The sequence below is a fragment of the Podarcis vaucheri genome (genome assembly GCF_965113315.1).
Source record: "Podarcis vaucheri genome assembly, chromosome: 3".
NCBI classification, from domain to species: domain Eukaryota; kingdom Metazoa; phylum Chordata; class Lepidosauria; order Squamata; family Lacertidae; genus Podarcis; species Podarcis vaucheri.
In genome coordinates, this window is record NC_138761.1 from 115,071,744 (window position 1) to 115,092,612 (window position 20,869).

Sequence of the window (20,869 nt, forward strand, 5' to 3'; positions counted from 1 at the left end):
GAACGTCAGATTTTTAGCAGAAATTGTGACCGCGCGTCTTAGGGATTTTTTCAAAAAAAGTTGTTCAAACGTCGAGGGCTAATTCTGTTTCCAGTGATAAAAACCCATCTGTTTCCACCGAAAAACATTTCAGGGGATCACTTGCAACACTTTGCCAACATTTTTGAGGGAATTGCAGAACGTCAGATTTTTAGCAGAAATTGTGACCGCGCGGCTTAGGGATTTTTTCAAAAAAAGTTGTTCAGACGTCGAGGGCTAATTCTGTTTCCGATGATAAAAACCCATGTGTTTCCACCGAAAAACATTTCAGGGGATCACTTGCAACACTTTGCCAACATTTTTGAGTGAATTGCAGAACGTCAGATTTTTAGCAGAAATTGTGACCGCGCGGTTTAGGGATTTTTTCAAAAAAAGTTGTTCAGACGTCGAGGGCTAATTCTGTTTCCAATGATAAAAACCCATCTGTTTCCACCGAAAAACATTTCAGGGGATCACTTGCAACAGTTTGCCAACATTTTTGAGTGAATTGCAGAACGTCAGATTTTTAACAGAAATTGTGCCCGCGCGGCTTAGGGATTTTTTCAAAAAAAGTTGTTCAGACGTCGAGGGCTAATTCTGTTTCCAATGATAAAAACCCATCTGTTTCCACCTAAAAACCTTTTAGGGGATCCTTTGCAACAGTTTGGGACCATTTTTGAATGAATTGCAGAACGTCAGATTTTTAGCAGAAATTGTGACCGCGCGGGTTAGGGATTTTTTCAAAAAACGTTGTTCAGACGTCGAGGGCTAATTCTGTTTCCGATGATAAAAACCCATCTGTTTCCACCGAAAAACATTTCTGGGGATCATTTGCAACAGATTTCCAACATTTTTGAGTGAATTGCAGAACGTCAGATTTTTAGCAGAAATTGTGATCGCGCGGCTTAGGGATTTTTTCAAAAAAAGTTGTCCAGACCTCGAGGGCTAATTCTGTTTCCGATGATAAAAACCCATCTGTTTCCAACGAAAAACCTTTCAGGGGATCGTTTGCAACAGTTTGGCACCATTTTTGAGTGAATTGCAGAACGTCAGATTTTTAGCAGAAATTGTGACCGCGCGGCTTAGGGCTTTTTTCAAAAAAAGTTGTTCAGACGTCGAGGGCTAATTCTGTTTCCGATTATAAAAACCCTTCTGTTTCCACCGACAAACATTTCAGGGGATCACTTGCAGCAGTTTGCCAACATTTTTGAGTGAATTGCAGAACGTCAGATTTTTAGCAGAAATTGTGATCGCGCGGCTTAGAGATTTTTTCAAAAAAAGTTGTTCAGACGTCGAGGGCTAATTCTGTTTCCAATGATAAAAACCCATCTGTTTCCACCGAAAAACCTTTCAGGGGATCACTTGCAACAGTTTGGGACCATTTTTGAATGGATTGCAGAACCTCAGATTTTTAGCAGAAATTGTGACCGCGCGTCTTAGGGATTTTTTCAAAAAAAGTTGTTCAGACGTCGAGGGCTAATTCTGTTTCCGATGATAAAAACCCATCTGTTTCCACCTAAAAACCTTTCAGGGGATCCTTTGCAACAGTTTGGGACCATTTTTGAATGGATTGCAGAACCTCAGATTTTTAGCAGAAATTGTGACCGCGCGTCTTAGGGATTTTTTCAAAAAAAGTTGTTCAGACGTCGAGGGCTAATTCTGTTTCCAGTGATAAAAACCCATCTGTTTCCACCGAAAAACATTTCAGGGGATCACTTGCAACAGTTTGCCAACATTTTTGAGTGAATTGCAGAACGTCAGATTTTTAGCAGAAATTGTGACCGCGCGGCTTAGGGATTTTTTCAAAAAAAGTTGTTCAGACGTCGAGGGCTAATTCTGTTTCCGATGATAAAAACCCATGTGTTTCCACCGAAAAAGATTTCAGGGGATCACTTGCAACACGTTGCCAACATTTTTGAGTGAATTGCAGAACGTCAGATTTTTAGCAGAAATTGTGACCGCGCGGGTTAGGGATTTTTTCAAAAAACGTTGTTCAGACGTCGAGGGCTAATTCTGTTTCCGATGATAAAAACCCATCTGTTTCCACCGAAAAACATTTCTGGGGATCATTTGCAACAGATTTCCAACATTTTTGAGTGAATTGCAGAACGTCAGATTTTTAGCAGAAATTGTGATCGCGCGGCTTAGGGATTTTTTCAAAAAAAGTTGTCCAGACCTCGAGGGCTAATTCTGTTTCCGATGATAAAAACCCATCTGTTTCCACAGAAAAACCTTTCACGGGATCACTTGCAACAGTTTGGCACCATTTTTGAGTGAATTGCAGAACGTCAGATTTTTAGCAGAAATTGTGACCGCGCGGCTTAGGGATTTTTTCAAAAAAAGTTGTTCAGACGTCGAGGGCTATTTCTGTTTCCGATGATAAAAACCCATCTGTTTCCACCTAAAAACCTTTCAGGGGATCCTTTGCAACAGTTTGGGACCATTTTTGAATGGATTGCAGAACGTCAGATTTTTAGCAGAAATTGTGACCGCGCGTCTTAGGGATTTTTTCAAAAAAAGTTGTTCAGACGTCGAGGGCTAATTCTGTTTCCAGTGATAAAAACCCATCTGTTTCCACCGAAAAACATTTCAGGGGATCACTTGCAACACTTTGCCAACATTTTTGAGGGAATTGCAGAACGTCAGATTTTTAGCAGAAATTGTGACCGCGCGGCTTAGGGATTTTTTCAAAAAAAGTTGTTCAGACGTCGAGGGCTAATTCTGTTTCCGATGATAAAAACCCATGTGTTTCCACCGAAAAACATTTCAGGGGATCACTTGCAACAGTTTGGGACCATTTTTGAATGGATTGCAGAACGTCAGATTTTTAGCAGAAATTGTGACCGCGCGTCTTAGGGATTTTTTCAAAAAAAGTTGTTCAGACGTCGAGGGCTAATTCTGTTTCCAGTGATAAAAACCCATCTGTTTCCACCGAAAAACATTTCAGGGGATCACTTGCAACACTTTGCCAACATTTTTGAGGGAATTGCAGAACGTCAGATTTTTAGCAGAAATTGTGACCGCGCGGCTTAGGGATTTTTTCAAAAAAAGTTGTTCAGACGTCGAGGGCTAATTCTGTTTCCAGTGATAAAAACCCATCTGTTTCCACCGAAAAACATTTCAGGGGATCCCTTGCAACAGTTTGCCAACATTTTTGAGTGAATTGCAGAACGTCAGATTTTTAGCAGAAATTGTGACCGCGCGGCTTAGGGATTTTTTCAAAAAAAGTTGTTCAGACGTCGAGGGCTAATTCTGTTTCCGATGATAAAAACCCATGTGTTTCCACCGAAAAAGATTTCAGGGGATCACTTGCAACACTTTGCCAACATTTTTGAGTGAATTGCAGAACGTCAGATTTTTAGCAGAAATTGTGACCGCGCGGGTTAGGGATTTTTTCAAAAAACGTTGTTCAGACGTCGAGGGCTAATTCTGTTTCCGATGATAAAAACCCATCTGTTTCCACCGAAAAACATTTCTGGGGATCATTTGCAACAGATTTCCAACATTTTTGAGTGAATTGCAGAACGTCAGATTTTTAGCAGAAATTGTGATCGCGCGGCTTAGGGATTTTTTCAAAAAAAGTTGTCCAGACCTCGAGGGCTAATTCTGTTTCCGATGATAAAAACCCATCTGTTTCCACAGAAAAACCTTTCACGGGATCACTTGCAACAGTTTGGCACCATTTTTGAGTGAATTGCAGAACCTCAGATTTTTAGCAGAAATTGTGACCGCGCGGCTTAGGGATTTTTTCAAAAAAAGCTGTTCAGACGTCGAGGGCTAATTCTGTTTCCGATGATAAAAACCCATGTGTTTCCACCGAAAAACATTTCAGGGGATCACTTGCAACAGTTTGGGACCATTTTTGAATGGATTGCAGAACGTCAGATTTTTAGCAGAAATTGTGACCGCGCGTCTTAGGGATTTTTTCAAAAAAAGTTGTTCAGACGTCGAGGGCTAATTCTGTTTCCAGTGATAAAAACCCATCTGTTTCCACCGAAAAACATTTCAGGGGATCACTTGCAACACTTTGCCAACATTTTTGAGGGAATTGCAGAACGTCAGATTTTTAGCAGAAATTGTGACCGCGCGGCTTAGGGATTTTTTCAAAAAAAGTTGTTCAGACGTCGAGGGCTAATTCTGTTTCCAGTGATAAAAACCCATCTGTTTCCACCGAAAAACATTTCAGGGGATCACTTGCAACAGTTTGCCAACATTTTTGAGTGAATTGCAGAACGTCAGATTTTTAGCAGAAATTGTGACCGCGCGGCTTAGGGATTTTTTCAAAAAAAGTTGTTCAGACGTCGAGGGCTAATTCTGTTTCCGATGATAAAAACCCATGTGTTTCCACCGAAAAAGATTTCAGGGGATCACTTGCAACACTTTGCCAACATTTTTGAGTGAATTGCAGAACGTCAGATTTTTAGCAGAAATTGTGACCGCGCGGGTTAGGGATTTTTTCAAAAAACGTTGTTCAGACGTCGAGGGCTAATTCTGTTTCCGATGATAAAAACCCATCTGTTTCCACCGAAAAACATTTCTGGGGATCATTTGCAACAGATTTCCAACATTTTTGAGTGAATTGCAGAACGTCAGATTTTTAGCAGAAATTGTGATCGCGCGGCTTAGGGATTTTTTCAAAAAAAGTTGTCCAGACCTCGAGGGCTAATTCTGTTTCCGATGATAAAAACCCATCTGTTTCCACAGAAAAACCTTTCACGGGATCACGTGCAACAGTTTGGCACCATTTTTGAGTGAATTGCAGAACGTCAGATTTTTAGCAGAAATTGTGACCGCACGGCTTAGGGATTTTTTCAAAAAAAGTTGTTCAGACGTCGAGGGCTATTTCTGTTTCCGATGATAAAAACCCATCTGTTTCCACCTAAAAACCTTTCAGGGGATCCTTTGCAACAGTTTGGGACCATTTTTGAATGGATTGCAGAACGTCAGATTTTTAGCAGAAATTGTGACCGCGCGTCTTAGGGATTTTTTCAAAAAAAGTTGTTCAGACGTCGAGGGCTAATTCTGTTTCCAATGATAAAAACCCATCTGTTTCCACCTAAAAACCTTTTAGGGGATCCTTTGCAACAGTTTGGGACCATTTTTGAATGAATTGCAGAACGTCAGATTTTTAGCAGAAATTGTGACCGCGCGGGTTAGGGATTTTTTCAAAAAACGTTGTTCAGACGTCGAGGGCTAATTCTGTTTCCGATGATAAAAACCCATCTGTTTCCACCGAAAAACATTTCTGGGGATCATTTGCAACAGATTTCCAACATTTTTGAGTGAATTGCAGAACGTCAGATTTTTAGCAGAAATTGTGATCGCGCGGCTTAGGGATTTTTTCAAAAAAAGTTGTCCAGACCTCGAGGGCTAATTCTGTTTCCGATGATAAAAACCCATCTGTTTCCACAGAAAAACCTTTAAGGGGATCATTTGCAACAGTTTGGGACCATTTTTGAGTGAACTGCAGAACGTCAGATTTTTAGCAGAAATTGTGACCGCGCGGCTTAGGGATTTTTTCAAAAAAAGTTGTTCAGACGTCGAGGGCTAATTCTGTTTCCGATGATAAAAACCCATCTGTTTCCACCGAAAAACATTTCTGGGGATCATTTGCAACAGATTTCCAACATTTTTGAGTGAATTGCAGAACGTCAGATTTTTAGCAGAAATTGTGATCGCGCGGCTTAGGGATTTTTTCAAAAAAAGTTGTCCAGACCTCGAGGGCTAATTCTGTTTCCGATGATAAAAACCCATCTGTTTCCACAGAAAAACCTTTCACGGGATCACTTGCAACAGTTTGGCACCATTTTTGAGTGAATTGCAGAACCTCAGATTTTTAGCAGAAATTGTGACCGCGCGGCTTAGGGATTTTTTCAAAAAAAGCTGTTCAGACGTCGAGGGCTAATTCTGTTTCCGATGATAAAAACCCATGTGTTTCCACCGAAAAACATTTCAGGGGATCACTTGCAACAGTTTGGGACCATTTTTGAATGGATTGCAGAACGTCAGATTTTTAGCAGAAATTGTGACCGCGCGTCTTAGGGATTTTTTCAAAAAAAGTTGTTCAGACGTCGAGGGCTAATTCTGTTTCCAGTGATAAAAACCCATCTGTTTCCACCGAAAAACATTTCAGGGGATCACTTGCAACACTTTGCCAACATTTTTGAGGGAATTGCAGAACGTCAGATTTTTAGCAGAAATTGTGACCGCGCGGCTTAGGGATTTTTTCAAAAAAAGTTGTTCAGACGTCGAGGGCTAATTCTGTTTCCAGTGATAAAAACCCATCTGTTTCCACCGAAAAACATTTCAGGGGATCACTTGCAACAGTTTGCCAACATTTTTGAGTGAATTGCAGAACGTCAGATTTTTAGCAGAAATTGTGACCGCGCGGCTTAGGGATTTTTTCAAAAAAAGTTGTTCAGACGTCGAGGGCTAATTCTGTTTCCGATGATAAAAACCCATGTGTTTCCACCGAAAAAGATTTCAGGGGATCACTTGCAACACTTTGCCAACATTTTTGAGTGAATTGCAGAACGTCAGATTTTTAGCAGAAATTGTGACCGCGCGGGTTAGGGATTTTTTCAAAAAACGTTGTTCAGACGTCGAGGGCTAATTCTGTTTCCGATGATAAAAACCCATCTGTTTCCACCGAAAAACATTTCTGGGGATCATTTGCAACAGATTTCCAACATTTTTGAGTGAATTGCAGAACGTCAGATTTTTAGCAGAAATTGTGATCGCGCGGCTTAGGGATTTTTTCAAAAAAAGTTGTCCAGACCTCGAGGGCTAATTCTGTTTCCGATGATAAAAACCCATCTGTTTCCACAGAAAAACCTTTCACGGGATCACGTGCAACAGTTTGGCACCATTTTTGAGTGAATTGCAGAACGTCAGATTTTTAGCAGAAATTGTGACCGCACGGCTTAGGGATTTTTTCAAAAAAAGTTGTTCAGACGTCGAGGGCTATTTCTGTTTCCGATGATAAAAACCCATCTGTTTCCACCTAAAAACCTTTCAGGGGATCCTTTGCAACAGTTTGGGACCATTTTTGAATGGATTGCAGAACGTCAGATTTTTAGCAGAAATTGTGACCGCGCGTCTTAGGGATTTTTTCAAAAAAAGTTGTTCAGACGTCGAGGGCTAATTCTGTTTCCAATGATAAAAACCCATCTGTTTCCACCTAAAAACCTTTTAGGGGATCCTTTGCAACAGTTTGGGACCATTTTTGAATGAATTGCAGAACGTCAGATTTTTAGCAGAAATTGTGACCGCGCGGGTTAGGGATTTTTTCAAAAAACGTTGTTCAGACGTCGAGGGCTAATTCTGTTTCCGATGATAAAAACCCATCTGTTTCCACCGAAAAACATTTCTGGGGATCATTTGCAACAGATTTCCAACATTTTTGAGTGAATTGCAGAACGTCAGATTTTTAGCAGAAATTGTGATCGCGCGGCTTAGGGATTTTTTCAAAAAAAGTTGTCCAGACCTCGAGGGCTAATTCTGTTTCCGATGATAAAAACCCATCTGTTTCCACAGAAAAACCTTTAAGGGGATCATTTGCAACAGTTTGGGACCATTTTTGAGTGAACTGCAGAACGTCAGATTTTTAGCAGAAATTGTGACCGCGCGGCTTAGGGATTTTTTCAAAAAAAGTTGTTCAGACGTCGAGGGCTAATTCTGTTTCCGATTATAAAAACCCTTCTGTTTCCACCGACAAACATTTCAGGGGATCACTTGCAGCAGTTTGCCAACATTTTTGAGTGAATTGCAGAACGTCAGATTTTTAGCAGAAATTGTGACCGCGCGGCTTAGAGATTTTTTCAAAAAAAGTTGTTCAGACGTCGAGGGCTAATTCTGTTTCCAATGATAAAAACCCATCTGTTTCCACCGAAAAACCTTTCAGGGGATCACTTGCAACAGTTTGGCACCATTTTTGAGTGAATTGCAGAACGTCAGATTTTTAGCAGAAATTGTGACCGCGCGGCTTAGGGATTTTTTCAAAAAAAGTTGTTCAGACGTCGAGGGCTAATTCTGTTTCCGATGATAAAAACCCATCTGTTTCCACCTAAAAACCTTTCAGGGGATCCTTTGCAACAGTTTGGGACCATTTTTGAATGGATTGCAGAACCTCAGATTTTTAGCAGAAATTGTGACCGCGCGTCTTAGGGATTTTTTCAAAAAAAGTTGTTCAGACGTCGAGGGCTAATTCTGTTTCCAGTGATAAAAACCCATCTGTTTCCACCGAAAAACATTTCAGGGGATCACTTGCAACAGTTTGCCAACATTTTTGAGTGAATTGCAGAACGTCAGATTTTTAGCAGAAATTGTGCCCGCGCGGCTTAGGGATTTTTTCAAAAAAAGTTGTTCAGACGTCGAGGGCTAATTCTGTTTCCGATGATAAAAACCCATGTGTTTCCACCGAAAAAGATTTCAGGGGATCACTTGCAACACTTTGCCAACATTTTTGAGTGAATTGCAGAACGTCAGATTTTTAGCAGAAATTGTGACCGCGCGGGTTAGGGATTTTTTCAAAAAACGTTGTTCAGACGTCGAGGGCTAATTCTGTTTCCGATGATAAAAACCCATCTGTTTCCACCGAAAAACATTTCTGGGGATCATTTGCAACAGATTTCCAACATTTTTGAGTGAATTGCAGAACGTCAGATTTTTAGCAGAAATTGTGATCGCGCGGCTTAGGGATTTTTTCAAAAAAAGTTGTCCAGATCTCGAGGGCTAATTCTGTTTCCGATGATAAAAACCCATCTGTTTCCACAGAAAAACCTTTCAGGGGATCACTTGCAACAGTTTGCCAACATTTTTGAGTGAATTGCAGAACGTCAGATTTTTAGCAGAAATTGTGACCGCGCGGCTTAGGGATTTTTTCAAAAAAAGTTGTTCCGACGTTGAGGGCTAATTCTGTTTCCGATGATAAAAACCCATCTGTTTCCACCGAAAAAACTTTCAGGGGATCATTTGCAACAGTTTGGGACCATTTTTGAGTGAACTGCAGAACGTCAGATTTTTAGCAGAACTTGTGACCGCGCGGCTTAGGGATTTTTTCAAAAAAAGTTGTTGAGACGTCGAGGGCTAATTCTGTTTCCAATGATAAAAACCCATCTGTTTCCACCGAAAAACCTTTCAGGGGATCACTTGCAACAGTTTGGCACCATTTTTGAGTGAATTGCAGAACGTCAGATTTTTAGCAGAAATTGTGACCGCGCGGCTTAGGGATTTTTTCAAAAAAAGTTGTTCAGACGTCGAGGGCTAATTCTGTTTCCGATGATAAAAACCCATCTGTTTCCACCGAAAAACATTTCAGGGGATCACTTGCAACACTTTGCCAACATTTTTGAGGGAATTGCAGAACGTCAGATTTTTAGCAGAAATTGTGACCGCGCGGCTTAGGGATTTTTTCAAAAAAAGTTGTTCAGACGTCGAGGGCTAATTCTGTTTCCGATGATAAAAACCCATGTGTTTCCACCGAAAAACATTTCAGGGGATCACTTGCAACAGTTTGCCAACATTTTTGAGTGAATTGCAGAATGTCAGATTTTTAACAGAAATTGTGCCCGCGCAGCTTAGGGATTTTTTCAAAAAAAGTTGTTCAGACGTCTAGGGCTAATTCTGTTTCCGATGATAAAAACCCATCTGTTTCCACCTAAAAACCTTTTAGGGGATCCTTTGCAACAGGTTGGGGCCATTTTTGAATGAATTGCAGAACGTCAGATTTTTAGCAGAAATTGTGACCGCGCGGCTTAGGGATTTTTTCAAAAAAAGTTGTTCCGACGTTGAGGGCTAATTCTGTTTCCGATGATAAAAACCCATCTGTTTCCACCGAAAAAACTTTCAGGGGATCATTTGCAACAGTTTGGGACCATTTTTGAGTGAACTGCAGAACGTCAGATTTTTAGCAGAACTTGTGACCGCGCGGGTTAGGGATTTTTTCAAAAAAAGTTGTTGAGACGTCGAGGGCTAATTCTGTTTCCGATGATAAAAACCCATCTGTTCCCACCGAAAAACATTTCAGGGGATCACTTGCAACAGTTTGCCAACATTTTTGAGTGAATTGCAGAACGTCAGATTTTTAGCAGAAATTGTGACCGCGCGGGTTAGGGATTTTTTCAAAAAACGTTGTTGAGACGTCGAGGGCTAATTCTGTTTCCGATGATAAAAACCCATCTGTTTCCACCGAAAAACATTTCAGGGGATCACTTGCAACACTTTGCCAACATTTTTGAGGGAATTGCAGAACGTCAGATTTTTAGCAGAAATTGTGACCGCGCGGCTTAGGGATTTTTTCAAAAAAAGTTGTTCAGACGTCGAGGGCTAATTCTGTTTCCGATGATAAAAACCCATGTGTTTCCACCGAAAAACATTTCAGGGGATCACTTGCAACAGTTTGCCAACATTTTTGAGTGAATTGCAGAACGTCAGATTTTTAACAGAAATTGTGCCCGCGCAGCTTAGGGATTTTTTCAAAAAAAGTTGTTCAGACGTCTAGGGCTAATTCTGTTTCCGATGATAAAAACCCATCTGTTTCCACCTAAAAACCTTTTAGGGGATACTTTGCAACAGTTTGGGACCATTTTTGAATGAATTGCAGAACGTCAGATTTTTAGCAGAAATTGTGACCGCGCGGGTTAGGGATTTTTTCAAAAAACGTTGTTCAGACGCCGAGGGCTAATTCTGTTTCCGATGATAAAAACCCATCTGTTTCCACCGAAAAACATTTCTGGGGATCATTTGCAACAGATTGCCAACATTTTTGAGTGAATTGCAGAACGTCAGATTTTTAGCAGAAATTGTGCCCGCGCAGCTTAGGGATTTTTTCAAAAAAAGTTGTCCAGACCTCGAGGGCTAATTCTGTTTCCAATGATAAAAACCCATCTGTTTCCACAGAAAAACCTTTCAGGGGATCATTTGCAACAGTTTGGGACCATTTTTGAGTGAACTGCAGAACGTCAGATTTTTAGCAGAAATTGTGACCTTAGGGATTTTTTCAAAAAATGTTGTTCAGACGTCGAGGGCTAATTCTGTTTCTGATGATAAAAACCCATCTGTTTCCACCGAAAAACATTTCAGGGGATCACTTGCAACAGTTTACCAACATTTTTGAGTGAATTGCAGAACGTCAGATTTTGAGCAGAAATTGTGACCGCGCGGGTTAGGGATTTTTTCAAGAAACGTTGTTGAGACGTCGAGGGAAAATTCTGTTTCCGATGATAAAAACCCATGTGTTTCCACCGAAAAAGATTTCAGGGGATCACTTGCAACACTTTGCCAACATTTTTGAGTGAATTGCAGAACGTCAGATTTTTAGCAGAAATTGTGACCGCGCGGGTTAGGGATTTTTTCAAAAAACGTTGTTCAGACGTCGAGGGCTAATTCTGTTTCCGATGATAAAAACCCATCTGTTTCCACCGAAAAACATTTCTGGGGATCATTTGCAACAGATTTCCAACATTTTTGAGTGAATTGCAGAACGTCAGATTTTTAGCAGAAATTGTGATCGCGCGGCTTAGGGATTTTTTCAAAAAAAGTTGTCCAGACCTCGAGGGCTAATTCTGTTTCCGATGATAAAAACCCATCTGTTTCCACAGAAAAACCTTTAAGGGGATCAATTGCAACAGTTTGGGACCATTTTTGAGTGAACTGCAGAACGTCAGATTTTTAGCAGAAATTGTGACCGCGCGGCTTAGGGATTTTTTCAAAAAAAGTTGTTCAGACGTCGAGGGCTAATTCTGTTTCCGATGATAAAAACCCATCTGTTTCCAACGAAAAACCTTTCAGGGGATCGTTTGCAACAGTTTGGCACCATTTTTGAGTGAATTGCAGAACGTCAGATTTTTAGCAGAAATTGTGACCGCGCGGCTTAGGGCTTTTTTCAAAAAAAGTTGTTCAGACGTCGAGGGCTAATTCTGTTTCCGATTATAAAAACCCTTCTGTTTCCACCGACAAACATTTCAGGGGATCACTTGCAGCAGTTTGCCAACATTTTTGAGTGAATTGCAGAACGTCAGACTTTTAGCAGAAATTGTGACCGCGCAGCTTAGGGATTTTTTCAAAAAAAGTTGTCCAGACCTCGAGGGCTAATTCTGTTTCCAATGATAAAAACCCATCTGTTTCCACAGAAAAACCTTTCAGGGGATCATTTGCAACAGTTTGGGACCATTTTTGAGTGAACTGCAGAACGTCAGATTTTTAGCAGAAATTGTGACCTTAGGGATTTTTTCAAAAAATGTTGTTCAGACGTCGAGGGCTAATTCTGTTTCTGATGATAAAAACCCATCTGTTTCCACCGAAAAACATTTCAGGGGATCACTTGCAACAGTTTACCAACATTTTTGAGTGAATTGCAGAACGTCAGATTTTGAGCAGAAATTGTGACCGCGCGGGTTAGGGATTTTTTCAAGAAACGTTGTTGAGACGTCGAGGGAAAATTCTGTTTCCGATGATAAAAACCCATGTGTTTCCACCGAAAAAGATTTCAGGGGATCACTTGCAACACTTTGCCAACATTTTTGAGTGAATTGCAGAACGTCAGATTTTTAGCAGAAATTGTGACCGCGCGGGTTAGGGATTTTTTCAAAAAACGTTGTTCAGACGTCGAGGGCTAATTCTGTTTCCGATGATAAAAACCCATCTGTTTCCACCGAAAAACATTTCTGGGGATCATTTGCAACAGATTTCCAACATTTTTGAGTGAATTGCAGAACGTCAGATTTTTAGCAGAAATTGTGATCGCGCGGCTTAGGGATTTTTTCAAAAAAAGTTGTCCAGACCTCGAGGGCTAATTCTGTTTCCGATGATAAAAACCCATCTGTTTCCACAGAAAAACCTTTAAGGGGATCAATTGCAACAGTTTGGGACCATTTTTGAGTGAACTGCAGAACGTCAGATTTTTAGCAGAAATTGTGACCGCGCGGCTTAGGGATTTTTTCAAAAAAAGTTGTTCAGACGTCGAGGGCTAATTCTGTTTCCGATGATAAAAACCCATCTGTTTCCAACGAAAAACCTTTCAGGGGATCGTTTGCAACAGTTTGGCACCATTTTTGAGTGAATTGCAGAACGTCAGATTTTTAGCAGAAATTGTGACCGCGCGGCTTAGGGCTTTTTTCAAAAAAAGTTGTTCAGACGTCGAGGGCTAATTCTGTTTCCGATTATAAAAACCCTTCTGTTTCCACCGACAAACATTTCAGGGGATCACTTGCAGCAGTTTGCCAACATTTTTGAGTGAATTGCAGAACGTCAGACTTTTAGCAGAAATTGTGACCGCGCGGCTTAGAGATTTTTTCAAAAAAAGTTGTTCAGACGTCGAGGGCTAATTCTGTTTCCAATGATAAAAACCCATCTGTTTCCACCGAAAAACCTTTCAGGGGATCACTTGCAAAGGTTTGGCACCATTTTTGAGTGAATTGCAGAACGTCAGATTTTTAGCAGAAATTGTGACCGCGCGGCTTAGGGATTTTTTCAAAAAAAGTTGTTCAGACGTCGAGGGCTAATTCTGTTTCCGATGATAAAAACCCATCTGTTTCCACCGAAAAACATTTCAAGGGATCACTTGCAACAGTTTGCCAACATTTTTGAGTGAATTGCAGAACGTCAGATTTTTAGCAGAAATTGTGACCGCGCGCGGCTTAGGGATTTTTCAAAAATAGTTGTTCATACGTCGAGGGCTAATTCTGTTTCCAATGATAAAAACCCATCTGTTTCCACCGAAAAACATTTCAGGGGATCACTTGCAACAGTTTGCCAACATTTTTGAGTGAATTGCAGAACGTCAGATTTTTAGCAGAAATTGTGACCGCGCGGCTTAGGGATTTTTTCAAAAAAAGTTTTTCAGACGTCGAGGGCTAATTCTGTTTCCGATGATAAAAACCCATCTGTTTCCACCGAAAAACCTTTCAGGGGATCGTTTGCAACAGTTTGGCACCATTTTTGAGTGAATTGCAGAACGTCAGATTTTTAGCAGAAATTGTGACCGCGCGGCTTAGGGCTTTTTTCAAAAAAAGTTGTTCAGACGTCGAGGGCTAATTCTGTTTCCGATTATAAAAACCCTTCTGTTTCCACCGAAAAACATTTCAGGGGATCACTTGCAGCAGTTTGCCAACATTTTTGAGTGAATTGCAGAACGTCAGATTTTTAGCAGAAATTGTGACCGCGCGGCTTAGAGATTTTTTCAAAAAAAGTTGTTCAGACGTCGAGGGCTAATTCTGTTTCCAATGATAAAAACCCATCTGTTTCCACCGAAAAACCTTTCACGGGATCACTTGCAACAGTTTGGCACCATTTTTGAGTGAATTGCAGAACGTCAGATTTTTAGCAGAAATTGTGACCGCGCGGCTTAGGGATTTTTTCAAAAAAAGTTGTTCAGACGTCGAGGGCTATTTCTGTTTCCGATGATAAAAACCCATCTGTTTCCACCTAAAAACCTTTCAGGGGATCACTTGCAACAGTTTGCCAACATTTTTGAGTGAATTGCAGAACGTCAGATTTTTAGCAGAAATTGTGACCGCGCGCGGCTTAGGGATTTTTCAAAAATAGTTGTTCATACGTCGAGGGCTAATTTTGTTTCCAATGATAAAAACCCATCTGTTTCCACCGAAAAACATTTCAGGGGATCACTTGCAACAGTTTGCCAACATTTTTGAGTGAATTGCAGAACGTCAGATTTTTAGCAGAAATTGTGACCGCGCGGCTTAGGGATTTTTTCAAAAAAAGTTTTTCAGACGTCGAGGGCTAATTCTGTTTCCGATGATAAAAACCCATCTGTTTCCACCGAAAAACCTTTCAGGGGATCGTTTGCAACAGTTTGGCACCATTTTTGAGTGAATTGCAGAACGTCAGATTTTTAGCAGAAATTGTGACCGCGCGGCTTAGGGCTTTTTTCAAAAAAAGTTGTTCAGACGTCGAGGGCTAATTCTGTTTCCGATTATAAAAACCCTTCTGTTTCCACCGAAAAACATTTCAGGGGATCACTTGCAGCAGTTTGCCAACATTTTTGATTGAATTGCAGAACGTCAGATTTTTAGCAGAAATTGTGACCGCGCGGCTTAGGGATTTTTTCAAAAAAAGTTGTTCAGACGTCGAGGGCTATTTCTGTTTCCGATGATAAAAACCCATCTGTTTCCACCTAAAAACCTTTCAGGGGATCCTTTGCAACAGTTTGGGACCATTTTTGAATGGATTGCAGAACGTCAGATTTTTAGCAGAAATTGTGACCGCGCGTCTTAGGGATTTTTTCAAAAAAAGTTGTTCAGACGTCGAGGGCTAATTCTGTTTCCAGTGATAAAAACCCATCTGTTTCCACCGAAAAACATTTCAGGGGATCACTTGCAACACTTTGCCAACATTTTTGAGGGAATTGCAGAACGTCAGATTTTTAGCAGAAATTGTGACCGCGCGGCTTAGGGATTTTTTCAAAAAAAGTTGTTCAGACGTCGAGGGCTAATTCTGTTTCCGATGATAAAAACCCATGTGTTTCCACCGAAAAACATTTCAGGGGATCACTTGCAACAGTTTGGGACCATTTTTGAATGGATTGCAGAACGTCAGATTTTTAGCAGAAATTGTGACCGCGCGTCTTAGGGATTTTTTCAAAAAAAGTTGTTCAGACGTCGAGGGCTAATTCTGTTTCCAGTGATAAAAACCCATCTGTTTCCACCGAAAAACATTTCAGGGGATCACTTGCAACAGTTTGCCAACATTTTTGAGTGAATTGCAGAACGTCAGATTTTTAGCAGAAATTGTGACCGCGCGGCTTAGGGATTTTTTCAAAAAAAGTTGTCCAGACCTCGAGGGCTAATTCTGTTTCCGATGATAAAAACCCATCTGTTTCCACAGAAAAACCTTTAAGGGGATCATTTGCAACAGTTTGGGACCATTTTTGAGTGAACTGCAGAACGTCAGATTTTTAGCAGAAATTGTGACCGCGCGGCTTAGGGATTTTTTCAAAAAAAGTTGTTCAGACGTCGAGGGCTAATTCTGTTTCCGATGATAAAAACCCATCTGTTTCCAACGAAAAACCTTTCAGGGGATCGTTTGCAACAGTTTGGCACCATTTTTGAGTGAATTGCAGAACGTCAGATTTTTAGCAGAAATTGTGACCGCGCGGCTTAGGGCTTTTTTCAAAAAAAGTTGTTCAGACGTCGAGGGCTAATTCTGTTTCCGATTATAAAAACCCTTCTGTTTCCACCGACAAACATTTCAGGGGATCACTTGCAGCAGTTTGCCAACATTTTTGAGTGAATTGCAGAACGTCAGATTTTTAGCAGAAATTGTGATCGCGCGGCTTAGAGATTTTTTCAAAAAAAGTTGTTCAGACGTCGAGGGCTAATTCTGTTTCCAATGATAAAAACCCATCTGTTTCCACCGAAAAACCTTTCAGGGGATCACTTGCAACAGTTTGGCACCATTTTTGAGTGAATTGCAGAACGTCAGATTTTTAGCAGAAATTGTCACCGCGCGGCTTAGGGATTTTTTCAAAAAAAGTTGTTCAGACGTCGAGGGCTAATTCTGTTTCCGATGATAAAAACCCATCTGTTTCCACCTAAAAACCTTTCAGGGGATCCTTTGCAACAGTTTGGGACCATTTTTGAATGGATTGCAGAACCTCAGATTTTTAGCAGAAATTGTGACCGCGCGTCTTAGGGATTTTTTCAAAAAAAGTTGTTCAGACGTCGAGGGCTAATTCTGTTTCCAGTGATAAAAACCCATCTGTTTCCACCGAAAAACATTTCAGGGGATCACTTGCAACAGTTTGCCAACATTTTTGAGTGAATTGCAGAACGTCAGATTTTTAGCAGAAATTGTGACCGCGCGGCTTAGGGATTTTTTCAAAAAAAGTTGTTCAGACGTCGAGGGCTAATTCTGTTTCCGATGATAAAAACCCATGTGTTTCCACCGAAAAAGATTTCAGGGGATCACTTGCAACACTTTGCCAACATTTTTGAGTGAATTGCAGAACGTCAGATTTTTAGCAGAAATTGTGACCGCGCGGGTTAGGGATTTTTTCAAAAAAAGTTGTTCAGACGTCGAGGGCTAATTCTGTTTCCGATGATAAAAACCCATGTGTTTCCACCGAAAAACATTTCAGGGGATCACTTGCAACAGTTTGGGACCATTTTTGAATGGATTGCAGAACGTCAGATTTTTAGCAGAAATTGTGACCGCGCGTCTTAGGGATTTTTTCAAAAAAAGTTGTTCAGACGTCGAGGGCTAATTCTGTTTCCAGTGATAAAAACCCATCTGTTTCCACCGAAAAACATTTCAGGGGATCACTTGCAACACTTTGCCAACATTTTTGAGGGAATTGCAGAACGTCAGATTTTTAGCAGAAATTGTGACCGCGCGGCTTAGGGATTTTTTCAAAAAAAGTTGTTCAGACGTCGAGGGCTAATTCTGTTTCCAGTGATAAAAACCCATCTGTTTCCACCGAAAAACATTTCAGGGGATCCCTTGCAACAGTTTGCCAACATTTTTGAGTGAATTGCAGAACGTCAGATTTTTAGCAGAAATTGTGACCGCGCGGCTTAGGGATTTTTTCAAAAAAAGTTGTTCAGACGTCGAGGGCTAATTCTGTTTCCGATGATAAAAACCCATGTGTTTCCACCGAAAAAGATTTCAGGGGATCACTTGCAACACTTTGCCAACATTTTTGAGTGAATTGCAGAACGTCAGATTTTTAGCAGAAATTGTGACCGCGCGGGTTAGGGATTTTTTCAAAAAACGTTGTTCAGACGTCGAGGGCTAATTCTGTTTCCGATGATAAAAACCCATCTGTTTCCACCGAAAAACATTTCTGGGGATCATTTGCAACAGATTTCCAACATTTTTGAGTGAATTGCAGAACGTCAGATTTTTAGCAGAAATTGTGATCGCGCGGCTTAGGGATTTTTTCAAAAAAAGTTGTCCAGACCTCGAGGGCTAATTCTGTTTCCGATGATAAAAACCCATCTGTTTCCACAGAAAAACCTTTCACGGGATCACTTGCAACAGTTTGGCACCATTTTTGAGTGAATTGCAGAACGTCAGATTTTTAGCAGAAATTGTGACCGCGCGGCTTAGGGATTTTTTCAAAAAAAGTTGTTCAGACGTCGAGGGCTAATTCTGTTTCCGATGATAAAAACCCATGTGTTTCCACCGAAAAACATTTCAGGGGATCACTTGCAACAGTTTGGGACCATTTTTGAATGGATTGCAGAACGTCAGATTTTTAGCAGAAATTGTGACCGCGCGTCTTAGGGATTTTTTCAAAAAAAGTTGTTCAGACGTCGAGGGCTAATTCTGTTTCCAGTGATAAAAACCCATCTGTTTCCACCGAAAAACATTTCAGGGGATCACTTGCAACACTTTGCCAACATTTTTGAGGGAATTGCAGAACGTCAGATTTTTAGCAGAAATTGTGACCGCGCGGCTTAGGGATTTTTTCAAAAAAAGTTGTTCAGACGTCGAGGGCTAATTCTGTTTCCAGTGATAAAAACCCATCTGTTTCCACCGAAAAACATTTCAGGGGATCACTTGCAACAGTTTGCCAACATTTTTGAGTGAATTGCAGAACGTCAGATTTTTAGCAGAAATTGTGACCGCGCGGCTTTGGGATTTTTTCAAAAAAAGTTGTTCAGACGTCGAGGGCTAATTCTGTTTCCGATGATAAAAACCCATGTGTTTCCACCGAAAAAGATTTCAGGGGATCACTTGCAACACTTTGCCAACATTTTTGAGTGAATTGCAGAACGTCAGATTTTTAGCAGAAATTGTGACCGCGCGGGTTAGGGATTTTTTCAAAAAACGTTGTTCAGACGTCGAGGGCTAATTCTGTTTCCGATGATAAAAACCCATCTGTTTCCACCGAAAAACATTTCTGGGGATCATTTGCAACAGATTTCCAACATTTTTGAGTGAATTGCAGAACGTCAGATTTTTAGCAGAAATTGTGATCGCGCGGCTTAGGGATTTTTTCAAAAAAAGTTGTCCAGACCTCGAGGGCTAATTCTGTTTCCGATGATAAAAACCCATCTGTTTCCACAGAAAAACCTTTCACGGGATCACTTGCAACAGTTTGGCACCATTTTTGAGTGAATTGCAGAACGTCAGATTTTTAGCAGAAATTGTGACCGCGCGGCTTAGGGATTTTTTCAAAAAAAGTTGTTCAGACGTCGAGGGCTATTTCTGTTTCCGATGATAAAAACCCATCTGTTTCCACCTAAAAACCTTTCAGGGGATCCTTTGCAACAGTTTGGGACCATTTTTGAATGGATTGCAGAACGTCAGATTTTTAGCAGAAATTGTGACCGCGCGTCTTAGGGATTTTTTCAAAAAAAGTTGTTCAGACGTCGAGGGCTAATTCTGTTTCCAGTGATAAAAACCCATCTGTTTCCACCGAAAAACATTTCAGGGGATCACTTGCAACACTTTGCCAACATTTTTGAGGGAATTGCAGAACGTCAGATTTTTAGCAGAAATTGTGACCGCGCGGCTTAGGGATTTTTTCAAAAAAAGTTGTTCAGACGTCGAGGGCTAATTCTGTTTCCGATGATAAAAACCCATGTGTTTCCACCGAAAAACATTTCAGGGGATCACTTGCAACAGTTTGGGACCATTTTTGAATGGATTGCAGAACGTCAGATTTTTAGCAGAAATTGTGACCGCGCGTCTTAGGGATTTTTTCAAAAAAAGTTGTTCAGACGTCGAGGGCTAATTCTGTTTCCAGTGATAAAAACCCATCTGTTTCCACCGAAAAACATTTCAGGGGATCACTTGCAACACTTTGCCAACATTTTTGAGGGAATTGCAGAACGTCAGATTTTTAGCAGAAATTGTGACCGCGCGGCTTAGAGATTTTTTCAAAAAAAGTTGTTCAGACGTCGAGGGCTAATTCTGTTTCCGATGATAAAAACCCATGTGTTTCCACCGAAAAACATTTCAGGGGATCACTTGCAACACTTTGCCAACATTTTTGAGTGAATTGCAGAACGTCAGATTTTTAGCAGAAATTGTGACCGCGCGGTTTAGGGATTTTTTCAAAAAAAGTTGTTCAGACGTCGAGGGCTAATTCTGTTTCCAATGATAAAAACCCATCTGTTTCCACCGAAAAACATTTCAGGGGATCACTTGCAACAGTTTGCCAACATTTTTGAGTGAATTGCAGAACGTCAGATTTTTAACAGAAATTGTGCCCGCGCGGCTTAGGGATTTTTTCAAAAAAAGTTGTTCAGACGTCGAGGGCTAATTCTGTTTCCAATGATAAAAACCCATCTGTTTCCACCTAAAAACCTTTTAGGGGATCCTTTGCAACAGTTTGGGACCATTTTTGAATGAATTGCAGAACGTCAGATTTTTAGCAGAAATTGTGACCGCGCGGGTTAGGGATTTTTTCAAAAAACGTTGTTCAGACGTCGAGGGCTAATTCTGTTTCCGATGATAAAAACCCATCTGTTTCCACCGAAAAACATTTCTGGGGATCATTTGCAACAGATTTCCAACATTTTTGAGTGAATTGCAGAACGTCAGATTTTTAGCAGAAATTGTGATCGCGCGGCTTAGGGATTTTTTCAAAAAAAGTTGTCCAGACCTCGAGGGCTAATTCTGTTTCCGATGATAAAAACCCATCTGTTTCCAACGAAAAACCTTTCAGGGGATCGTTTGCAACAGTTTGGCACCATTTTTGAGTGAATTGCAGAACGTCAGATTTTTAGCAGAAATTGTGACCGCGCGGCTTAGGGCTTTTTTCAAAAAAAGTTGTTCAGACGTCGAGGGCTAATTCTGTTTCCGATTATAAAAACCCTTCTGTTTCCACCGACAAACATTTCAGGGGATCACTTGCAGCAGTTTGCCAACATTTTTGAGTGAA